We start from the raw sequence: 10,784 nt of genomic DNA, 5'->3' as shown, positions 1-10,784 counted from the left end.
TAAACGGAAGTGACGCAACACGAGATCGCCTACTCCGCGGCTTTTCTCCTCCCCTCCGGCCGCGCTACAGCCAATCAGAAGCGGAAGCGGCGGGACCAGGGTAGATGTGCCGCCAGCCAGCGCGCGGAATCCGGCGGAATTTATTCGGCCCCGGGAACACTGACCAATCCGCGGTCCCAGGAGCCTCGCTGTATTTACTACCGAGCGAATCCGTGAGCCCTGCAGCCAATCACCGTATGCCTTACAACACGTAAAACTGTTATCAAACGCCTTTTAAAGCGGGATTTATCACTAAGCGACTCTAGGATTGGACTACAGAAAAGTGACTGTGTGCCGAACCCATCCAGACCCGCTGTGGTGGAGGCCCCCGGGTTTTCCGCCTCATTCCACCAGTCACAACTACGACTGCCTGAGGTCTGAGCCAGGTGTGAGGCGAGCCCGCGAGGTAGTGTCCCACCGCTGGCTGGACCTGAAGGATTTCCCCACACTCACGGCGCCCGGCTCCCTCTTCGGTGACACCGGGCTCCCTCTCCAACGCGAATTCCCTTCGCGGGACCTCGTAGGCTTTGGAAAAAAATAAAATTCCAAGACGCTGTTTAGGTTGAATTAAGCCAAAATCCAGGCTAAAGACGCTGAACCGAAAATGCCATCCATATGACGGCAGTTGGGTCCGACACCGCGCCACGTCCAGTCCCGGTGGCGGCGTCTCCAAGGGCTGGGGACTGAGAAGTCTGGCACTTCGCTCCGCATTCCGTGCCGCAGGTCAAATAAGCCTGCAGTCTCCTGAACCAGTCTCCCAATGAACAGAATGGGAAACGTGGAAGAGTTGCGGACTTCGGTGGGACAATGTCAGAAAAGAGCAAGGTCCGTGCGGCTCCCGGGCTCGCAGGTGCACGCTCGGACGGAGAGCCCGAACCCTTAGGTACACCGGCCCCGGCGCCTCCGACGGCAGAAAGAAGCCCACCTTCCCCATGCGAAGAGCAGACAAGGAAGTCCGTAAGGGGCCTTCCGCGGCGGGAGCTGTCGGGAGCTCGGCGTGGCTCCGGAGACAAAGGCAGGCTGGGGAACGCAGTTCGGTTGTTTTTTGGGGGGGTGGGTTTGGGGGAAAAGACTATTTTTAAAAGGGAACACCCCACTTCTTCAGAACTCAACACCCAGTTAACATTAGAGCTGATCCATCCCTTCAGACCATACACATTGGAAATGTTGTCCTTGCAATATTGGGGTTGGGGTTTCTTTCTTTACGGCCTCAACGAAGTCTGATGGTAAATTGTGTTCATTAAGATTCCCTGACATTTTATTGCCCTTGCATGTATTTTACTGTCAGATTGGGCTGCTTAAAAAAAAAAAAAGAATGCTGACAGTAAGCCAGGCAACGTGAGAGGTCCTTTAACATATGTGACCCTTACAGACATACTGTAAACTAGATGTTATCTCATATATACAGAGTGGCAAAAATTAAAAAGATTTGTACGTTTAGTACTTAGGAGAGCGTGTGAAAAAAGTCCCATCCTGTATCGTTGTTGGGAGTATCACTGCTGTTCTCTGAAGATAACTTGGTATCTTCAAATTTTTAAATTATGCATTCATTACCTTCTCGCTGGCAATTCCTTTCTAGAAAGTCTACTTAAATAAACAAATGTGGAAAAGTATGCACGAGACTTTGATCAAGCTTTATTAGCGGAAGAAAAAAAGAAACAATGTGAAATGTGTATCCATAGAGGATTACAATACATTGATATACACTGAGTATGTATTATGGCTCCTTTATTACTAATGATCCCATATACATACCAAACAAAACCAGAAAAACCCTGCGTGTGGATGTATACATAAAAGCTTGTAAATGTATGGCCAGGTATGAAAGGATACTATCAAACTGTTTGTAAAAATTACCTCAGTGAAGGGAAGTTAGGAGGGGGTGATGATAAGGAAATATTTTAAGAGGGCCTTCTTAATTTTTAGCCTTTACATACTTATGTATTAATTTAATTTTTATAATGACCTTTATTATTTTAGTAGTATATATGAAAACCAGGATTTTTTTTTTTTTTTCGGTACGCGGGCCTCTCACTGTTGTGGCCTCTCCCGTTGCGGAGCACAGGCTCTGGACGCGCAGGCTCAGCGGCCATGGCTCACGGGCCCAGCCGCTCCGCGGCATGTGGGATCTTCCCGGACCGGGGCACGAACCCATGTCCCCTGCATCGGCAGGCGGACTCTCAACCACTGCGCCACCAGGGAAGCCTGAAAACCAGGATTTTTAGGTTGAGTTTTCAACTCATTGACAAAATTATTCCTAAATTAGGCTATAAATTTCCCAATAAAAGTATCACTAAGGTACTTTTGGCTTGCACTGTTGGTGGGAATGTAAATTGATACAGCCACTATGGAGAACAGTATGGAGTTTCCTTAAAAAACTAAAAATAGAACTACCATACAACCCAGCAATCCCACTACTGGGCATATACCCTGAGAAAACCATAATTCAAAAAGAGTCATGTGTCACAATGTTCATTGAAGCTCTGTTTACAATAGCCAGGACATGGAAGCAACCTAAGTGTCCATCGACAGATGAATGGATAAAGAAGATGTGGTACATATATACAATGGAATATTACTCAGCCACAAAAAGAAAAAAATTGAGTTACTTGTAGTGAGGTGGATGGACCTAGAGACTGTCATTCAGAGTGAAGTAAGTCAGAAAGAGAAAAGCAAATACCGTATGCTTAACACATATATATGGAATCTAAAAAAAAAAAAGGTTCTGAAGAGCCTAGGGGCAGGACAGGAATAAAGACACAGATGTAGAGAATGGATTTGAGGACACGGGGAGGGGGAAGGGTAAGCTGGGATGAAGTGAGACAGTGGCATGGACTTATATATACTACTAAATGTAAAATAGATAGTGGGAAGCAGCCGCATGGCGCGGGGAGATCAGCTCGGTACTTTGTGACCACCTAGAGGGGTGGGATAGGGAGGGTGGGAGGGAAACGCAAGAGGGAGGAGATATGGGGATATATGTATATGTATAGCTGACTCACTTTGTTATAAAGCAGAAACTAACACCATTGTAAAGCAATTATACTCCAATAAAGATGGTAAAAAAAAAAAATAGAAACTAACATACAAACCTAATAGTCAAAAACCAGAATGAATAGAACCATCTCACTTCTCTTAAGCATAATCTTTCCCTAATTTGAGGGGAAATGACAAAGATCACCCTATAGCTAATACAAAATCAAAGCAACAATAACAACAAAAAAAGATACTTTTGGAAACTAGACACTGATTCTAAATTCATAAGAGAGGATAATATTGCAAGAATAGCCAGGAAAAATGAAAGCCAGACAATGACACTACAAGAAAACTACAGATCCATATCCCTTATGAACATTAATGCAAAAACTCACAATAAAATATTAGCAAACTAAATTTAGCAGCATATCAAAAGGGTTATACACCATGGCCAAGTCGGATTTACTCCTGGAATGCAAGGATAGTTCAATATGTGAAAATTGATCAGTGTAATACATCACATGATCATCTCAAATGATGCACACAAAGCATTCAACGGAATTCAACACCCTTTTAAAAACACTCAACAAACTAGGAATAGAAGGAAACTACTTCAGCATAATAAAAACCATATATGATAACACACAGCAAACATACACATTGGTGAAAGACTTTAAGCCTTTCCTCTAAGATCAGGAAAAAGACACAGATGCCTACTTTCGCAACTTCTATTCAACATAATGCTAGAATGTCTAGATAGAGCAATTAGGCAGAAAAAGAAACAAAAGACATCCAACTTGGAAAGGAAGACGTAATATTATCTCTGCACATGATATATTCTTATATGTAGAGAATCCTAAAGATTACACACACACAACTGTTAGAGCTAATAAATTCAGCAAAGTACAAGTTATAAAGTCAACATACAAAAATTAGTTGCATTTTTATACATTAACAATGAACAATCTCAAAAGGAAATTATGAAAATGACATTTACAATAACATCTAAAAGAATAAAATACTTAGGAATTAACCAAAAGTAAAGACTGGTACAAAGAAAATTACAAAATGTTACTGAAAGAAGAATTAATGGAAACACATTCGATGTTCATAGATTGGAAGACTTAATATTATTAGGATGTCAATGCTACCCAAAGCAATCTATAGATTGAATGCAATCTCTATAAAAACTCTCAACGATGTTTTGCCAAAATAGAAAAACCCATCCTAAAATTCATATGAAATCTCAAGGGATCCCAAATAGACAAAACTATCTTGAAAAAGAAGAACAAAGCTGGACGACTCACATTTCCTGATGTCAAAACTTACTAGAAAGCCACAGTAATCAAAACTGTGGTACTATCATAAAGACTAATGTATAGACTAACGGAATGAAACAAGGAGCCCAGAAATAAACCGTTGCATATACATATGGTCAAATGAATTTTGAAAAGGATGCCAAGACCATTTAATGGGGAAAGTTCAGTCTATTCAACAAGTGGTGCTGGGAAAACTGAATATCCACAAGTAAAATAATGAAATTGGACCCTTACTTAACACCACATACAAACATTAACTCAAAATGGATCAAAGACCTGAATGTGAGACCCAAAACTATAAAACTCTTAGAAGAAAACATAGGATAAAAGCTTCATGACATTGGATTTGGCAATAATTTCCTGGCTATGTCACCAAAGGCAGAGACAGCAAAAGAAAAATAGTCAAACTGGACTTTCATGAAAAATTTAAAGTATTGTGCATCAAAATCAACTGAGTAAAAAGGCAGCCCATAGAATGGGAGAAAATATTTGCAAATCATATATCTGATAAAGGATTAATATCCAAAATATATAGAGAAGTAAAACTCAACAACCAAAACAACCAAAAGACATAACTCAAAAATGGGCAAAGAAGTTGAATGTATATCCCTCCAATGAAGATATACAAATGGTCAATAAGCACATGAAAAGATGCTCAACATCTCTGATCATTAGGGAAATGCAAATCAAAACTACGAAACACCACCTCATACCCATTAGGATGGCTACGATCAAAAAAATTAAAAATAACAAGTGTTGGCAAGAATGTGGAGAAATTGGAACCCTTGTGCACGGTTGGTAGTAATTTAACATTATTACATTAATATAATATATGTATAATATTAATATTACATTAATATAACATTGTACAACTGCTATGGAAAAAAGTAAGGCTTAATATTGTACAGCTGCTATGGAAAAAAGTAAGGCGGTTCCTCAAAAAATTAAAAATGGAATTACCATATGATCCAGCAAGTCTACATCTGGATATGTACCAAAAATCCTTGAAAGTGGCGTCTCAGAGATATTTCTACACCCATGTTCATAGCAGCATTGTTCATAATATCTAAAACATGACAGCGGCCCACATGTCTATCAATGGATGAGTGGATAAGTAAAATGTGGTTATATTCATACAGTGAAGTATTACTAATATCAGCTAAAGTGGACTTCAGGACAAGGTCTATTATAAGAGATAGAGGAGAATTCTAATGATAAAAGTGTTAATCCATCAAGAAGAGAGGACAAGCCTGAATGACCACCATCCTAATAACAAAGGTTCAAAACAAATAAAGGCAATAAAACTGACAGAACTGAAAAGCGAAGTTGTAGAGACTTAACAGTATCTACCCTCGAGCGAGCGTGCTTTTTTCCATTTTTGTGTTCCTCCTAGGAAGTTAATTCCTGAGGGCAAGGATAGTGTATTTTCATTCTTATATCTTCCAAAGTGCCTTGGATAGCGTTAGAATCAGGATTTGTAAAAGATCTGAAAATATTCTGGAGAAAAATTTGGCAGGATGTGTTAAGAATCTTTTTTTAAATGTTCATGCTCTTTGATTCATTAATGCAAGTCTTAGGACTCTATCCAAAGGAATCCATCCAAAAAAGCAGTTTTATGCTTTAAAAATTCACTGAAATATTCCACATAACAGTGAAAAAATTGGAAACAGGTTAAGTGTTCTACTAGAGGATTGGATACATAAACTCTGTGACAACATTCAATGTACTATCATGTGAGATTTGAGAAAATGCTTACAAGATAATGTTAAATTTCTAAAAGGATACAAAATTGAATACAATATTATACCAGTTATATAAATATACATATGCGCAGAGAAAATGTAGAAAATAATAAAACCATGTTAACAATGTTTGCCTTCAGGTGGGGAAGGGACCGTGGGTCAGTATAATTGCATTCTTTATGTTTTTCTATGTTTTCCTCAATATTGGACATCAAATATGTATTGGTTTGATAATTTTTTAAAATTCATAAATGTTATTGGGGAAAATTAAAATATCTGAACAGGGGCTTCCCTGGTGGCGCAGTGGTTGAGAGTCCGCCTGCCCCGGTCTGGGAAGATCCCACATGCCGCGGAGCGGCTGGGTCCGTAAGCCATGGCCGCTGAGCCTGTGCGTCCGGAGCCTGTGCTCCGCAACGGGAGAGGCCACAACAGTGAGAGGCCCGCGTACCGCAAAAAAAAAAAAAAAAAAATCTGAACAGGCTGAATCTAACACAATTAAATTTAACAGGCCTTCATTTAAGGTCTGAATCTTTGTTTTTAAAAAATTGCAGGGATGATGTGACTTAGCAGAAGCAAAGTCAAGAATTTTTGTTTATTGTTAACCCTAAATAAGTTAACCAAACAGTATAGATGTTTAGAATAAAAGCACTTATTGGTTTCATCAGGAGAGGCATGGCAAGTAGCACAAGGGAGGTGATGGATCCTTTCTGCTCCGTGTTACCCAGTCCAGAGCTAACGTATTGATCTGTGTGGGGTCCCACAGTGCGAGAAGGATACAGAGATATTGGTGTGTGTCCAGCAGTGGTAACCAGGATGAGGAGAGACCTAGAAACTTTGGTGTGGGAATTAGCCAAGGGGCTGGGGGGAGTTGCTGAGAAGGAGAGGAGCAGATAAGTGGAAAGCATGATCAGAGTATTCAGGCTTTTGAAGGATTCAGGGCAGAGGAGTCAGTCATTCTCTGTGTGGTCCTAGAGAGCAGAACTAGAACTACAGGGGAAGCTACAAAAGGCAGATTCAGCTTTGTGTAAGGAAAAGTCTGTCCAAGGTGAAAAGTCTGCTTTATAAGGAATAAGTCATCCATGTCTATAGGTATGCAAGCAGCGTCTGCATCAGGAATATAAAGGAAGAGGAAAGGGAAGAGAGGGAAGAACAGGAGAGGGAGACAAACACAGAAAAAGAGACAAAGGAATAAAAGAGAGAGGCAGAGAGGCAGAAGATACAGTTTTGAAAGCTCTATGTGAGTTACAGCAAATGACCTGACCTGCCTTCACGTCTTTGCTAGTGATATCTGGAGACGCCAGCAGATGGAGGTATTACCCCAGGAAAGGAGGACTCTGCCTGACCCCACCCGAACCCTCCAGTTCCTTACTTTCAAAAAATCATTTTCCTCCTCTGAAAAATAATGCCAAGAGAGAATTCCAGAAGTCTCCAAATTTACAAACTAAATTTATAAACAAACATTTTATGGTAAATCCTGCCTGTGATTATCCCTGACTGTAAGTTAGAAGAGGTCACTATAGCTTTTGGCATTTTGGTCACTGCCTGAGTAGGGCTCCCTCCACCTTGCCCCATCACAGTTATGTATGCATGTATGTATATGTATATGGTATCTGTGTATTTAGAATCATTGTTAAATAGTTAAACAATATAGGGGTATACTACAGTCCCCTTCCCAATCACCTTGCCATTAATACTTTCCTTCTCCTGACAGATACTTTCCTTCTGACAGTCTGTCACTTTGAATTCTTGCCTGTGGTAATTCTGGGAGCCTTTGCTCTCAAACCATGTGTCATAGTCTTCACTCTTCCACTCAGCTGTAAAGCGGCAAATTCTGAGGGCTTTCACAGACTTTGACTGGTAAAGATGTGCCTTAAAAGGGAAACGTTCTTGTACAGCAGTGCTCCACAAACTTGAAGGGCGCATTAGTTATCTAGGGATCTTGTTAAAGTGCAGATTCTGATTCAGAAGATTTGATAGGGCAGGTTATTCTGCAGTGCTAACGAGTTCCCAGGTGATGTTGATGCTCTTGGCCCAAAGATCATACACTTCGAGTAGCAAGGGACATATAATATGTCCCTATATCAGGAGGGGCCAGGACACTGCTCTCAAGAACTATAATTGATTCTTTGTATCCACTTCTGTCTTCTTTGTCACTCGTTAGCTTTTTTAAATTTTTTTTTTTTTTTTTTTTTTTTTGCGTTACGCGGGCCTCTCACTGTTGTGACCTCCCGTTGCGGAGCACAGGCTCCAGACGCGCAGGCTCAGCGGCCATGGCTCACGGGCCCAGCCGCTCCGCAGCATGTGGGATCTTCCCGGATCGGGGCACTAACCCGCGTCCCCTGCATCGGCAGGCGGACTCTCAACCACTGCGCCACCAGGGAAGCCCTAAAAAATATTTTTTTAAATTATATTTTAGTCTGCGCTGGGTCTTAGTTGCAGCACGCATGCGGGCTCTAGTTCAGCCACCAGGGATCGAACCTGGGCCTCCCCCCGCCCCCCCGCACTGGGAGTGCAGAGTCTTACCCACTGGACCACCAAGGAAGTCACCTGTCACTTGTTAACTTTGATTTAACTGTTCATGTTTTCATTCAACCAACCAATGTTTACGGAGAATCTGCTATTTGTAAACTCAATGCTAGTTAAATTTAAGCAACTTTAGTGTCTTTGAGCTCCAGTCCCTATGCTAGGCTCCTAGGATTTGTGATGATTCAGACTCATTCCTTACCTTGTCACTCATTCATTCAACATTTATTGAGGGTCTACTATGTGCCAGGCACTGCTCCAGGAGCTGAAGATATGGCAGTGAACAAAACAAACAAATCTGTTTATTGTTTAACTCCAAATGAGTCTGTCTCCAATGGGGGAGACAGGCAAATAGTTAGACAATTAAGATTTTTTTTTCCTTCTTCCTTTTCCCTTCCTAAGCAATTCAATCTGAAAGCCATTTGGTGGGTAGTCTTCCACTCAGAGGGGAAGGGGAGCCTGCAGTGGCCTAGAGCAAGAGTACTGGAGTCCAAGCAGGATGAGAAGTTTATCCATGTGGAAGGGGTGGCCTGATACAGTGTCTGAGCCTAAGCTAGGTGAGACAGGCATCTGGGCAGGGGGCAACCTTGTGAGGGTTGTCAGAGCCTGATCAGAGTAAGGAGGGCATCTGGGATGGTTATCTTTATGTGTCAACTTGATGGGCTTCCAGGGTGCCCAGATTAAATATTATTTCTGGGTGTGTCTGTGAGGGTGTTTCCAGATAAGATTAGCATTTTAATCAGTGGACTCAGTAGATTGCCCTCCCCAAAGTGGGTGGGCATCATCCAATCTGTTGAGGGCCTTAATAGAACAAAAGTGGAGGGAAAAGGAATTTGCCCATGTTTTTCTTTCCTCATCTGTGAGCTGGGACATCTCATCTTCTCTGGCCCTCAGGTCTTGGAGTTATACTGTCAGCATCCCTGGTTCTCAGGCCTTCAGAGTACACCACCAGCTTTCCTGCCAGTTTACATATGGCAGACTGTAGAAACTTTCAGCCTCCATAATCCTGTGAGCCAATTCCTCATAATAATCAATCAGTCTCTCTCTGTATCTCTCTCTGTATCTCTCTCTCGTTCTGTTTCTCTGGAGAACCCTAACTAATACAGCATCCATGCAGGGGCTTGGGCTTGGTTCAAGGTGGGAGGCTGAATGGGATAAGAAGAGCCTTCATGTCAGGTGATGGTGATGAGAGGTGTGTTACTTACAGGGGAACTGATCGAATAAGTAAATATATTAAGGCTAATTGGAACCAGGTTTCCCACTGTCAGAGAAAGAAGTTATAAATATGCGGGGAAGAAAACCAGAATGAACCTTATGGTGATGGACTGGAATTAGAGTTGAACTTATCGTTTCCAATATATACAGATTTAGAAATAAATCACTTTTAGTTGTAAAATTGTGTCTACATATATTCCCTAATTCGGTTAATTCAGGCCTGGGAGGAGTGACATCCCAAAAGCAGACCATACCTAACACGTAGATCTTGGTCTCTAAATACCATTCCCTACCAAAAGAAACCAGAACGTGGAGAAATGGGTGATTTCAGGGCTGAGGCAGGGAAAGTACAGGGTCAACTGAAATATCTTGTGCCAGAAAGCAAAGATGTTCAAAAAAATGATATGAAAATGTTAAAAGCACACAGAAACCAGCTTATGGGGTCCCACTGGCCCAATCTGGGAAATTTTGAACTTAAAACTAAATGATGATAGTAGCAGATTCTATTCTATTGAGTAAAATAGGAATCCACAAGTCCATACTGATATAAATAAATAAATAAGTAGGAAGCGTGACGAACAGGGTACTTTCTAAGTCTATATGTACCTGCCCACAAAATACTTATTAATTACAAAGGGAAAAGAATAAACTTTACAGTGGAGAAGCCTGGTTAATACCACTTTAATAAAGTGATCAAAGTTACTATAGCCAGTAATGGGACAAATCGAAATTGTCTACCACCTGACATGATACAATGAGAACAGCGTCATATCTGTAATATTCCTGCCAAAGATGCATAAACTGAGACTAATCACTTGAAAACATTAGATAAACCCAGATTGAGGGACATTCTACAAAATAACTGGCCTATAAACTTTAAAATTTAAAATTCAAAGTCAGTGAAGAACTGTTCTGGGTTGAAGGAGACTATAGAGCTATGACAGCTAAATGCAACATGTGATTCTGGACA

Source organism: Pseudorca crassidens, chromosome 7 (assembly GCF_039906515.1).
Source record: "Pseudorca crassidens isolate mPseCra1 chromosome 7, mPseCra1.hap1, whole genome shotgun sequence".
Lineage (NCBI taxonomy): Eukaryota > Metazoa > Chordata > Mammalia > Artiodactyla > Delphinidae > Pseudorca > Pseudorca crassidens.
The sequence above is the reverse complement of the archived record's forward strand: the minus strand, read 5'-3'. Positions refer to the sequence as shown.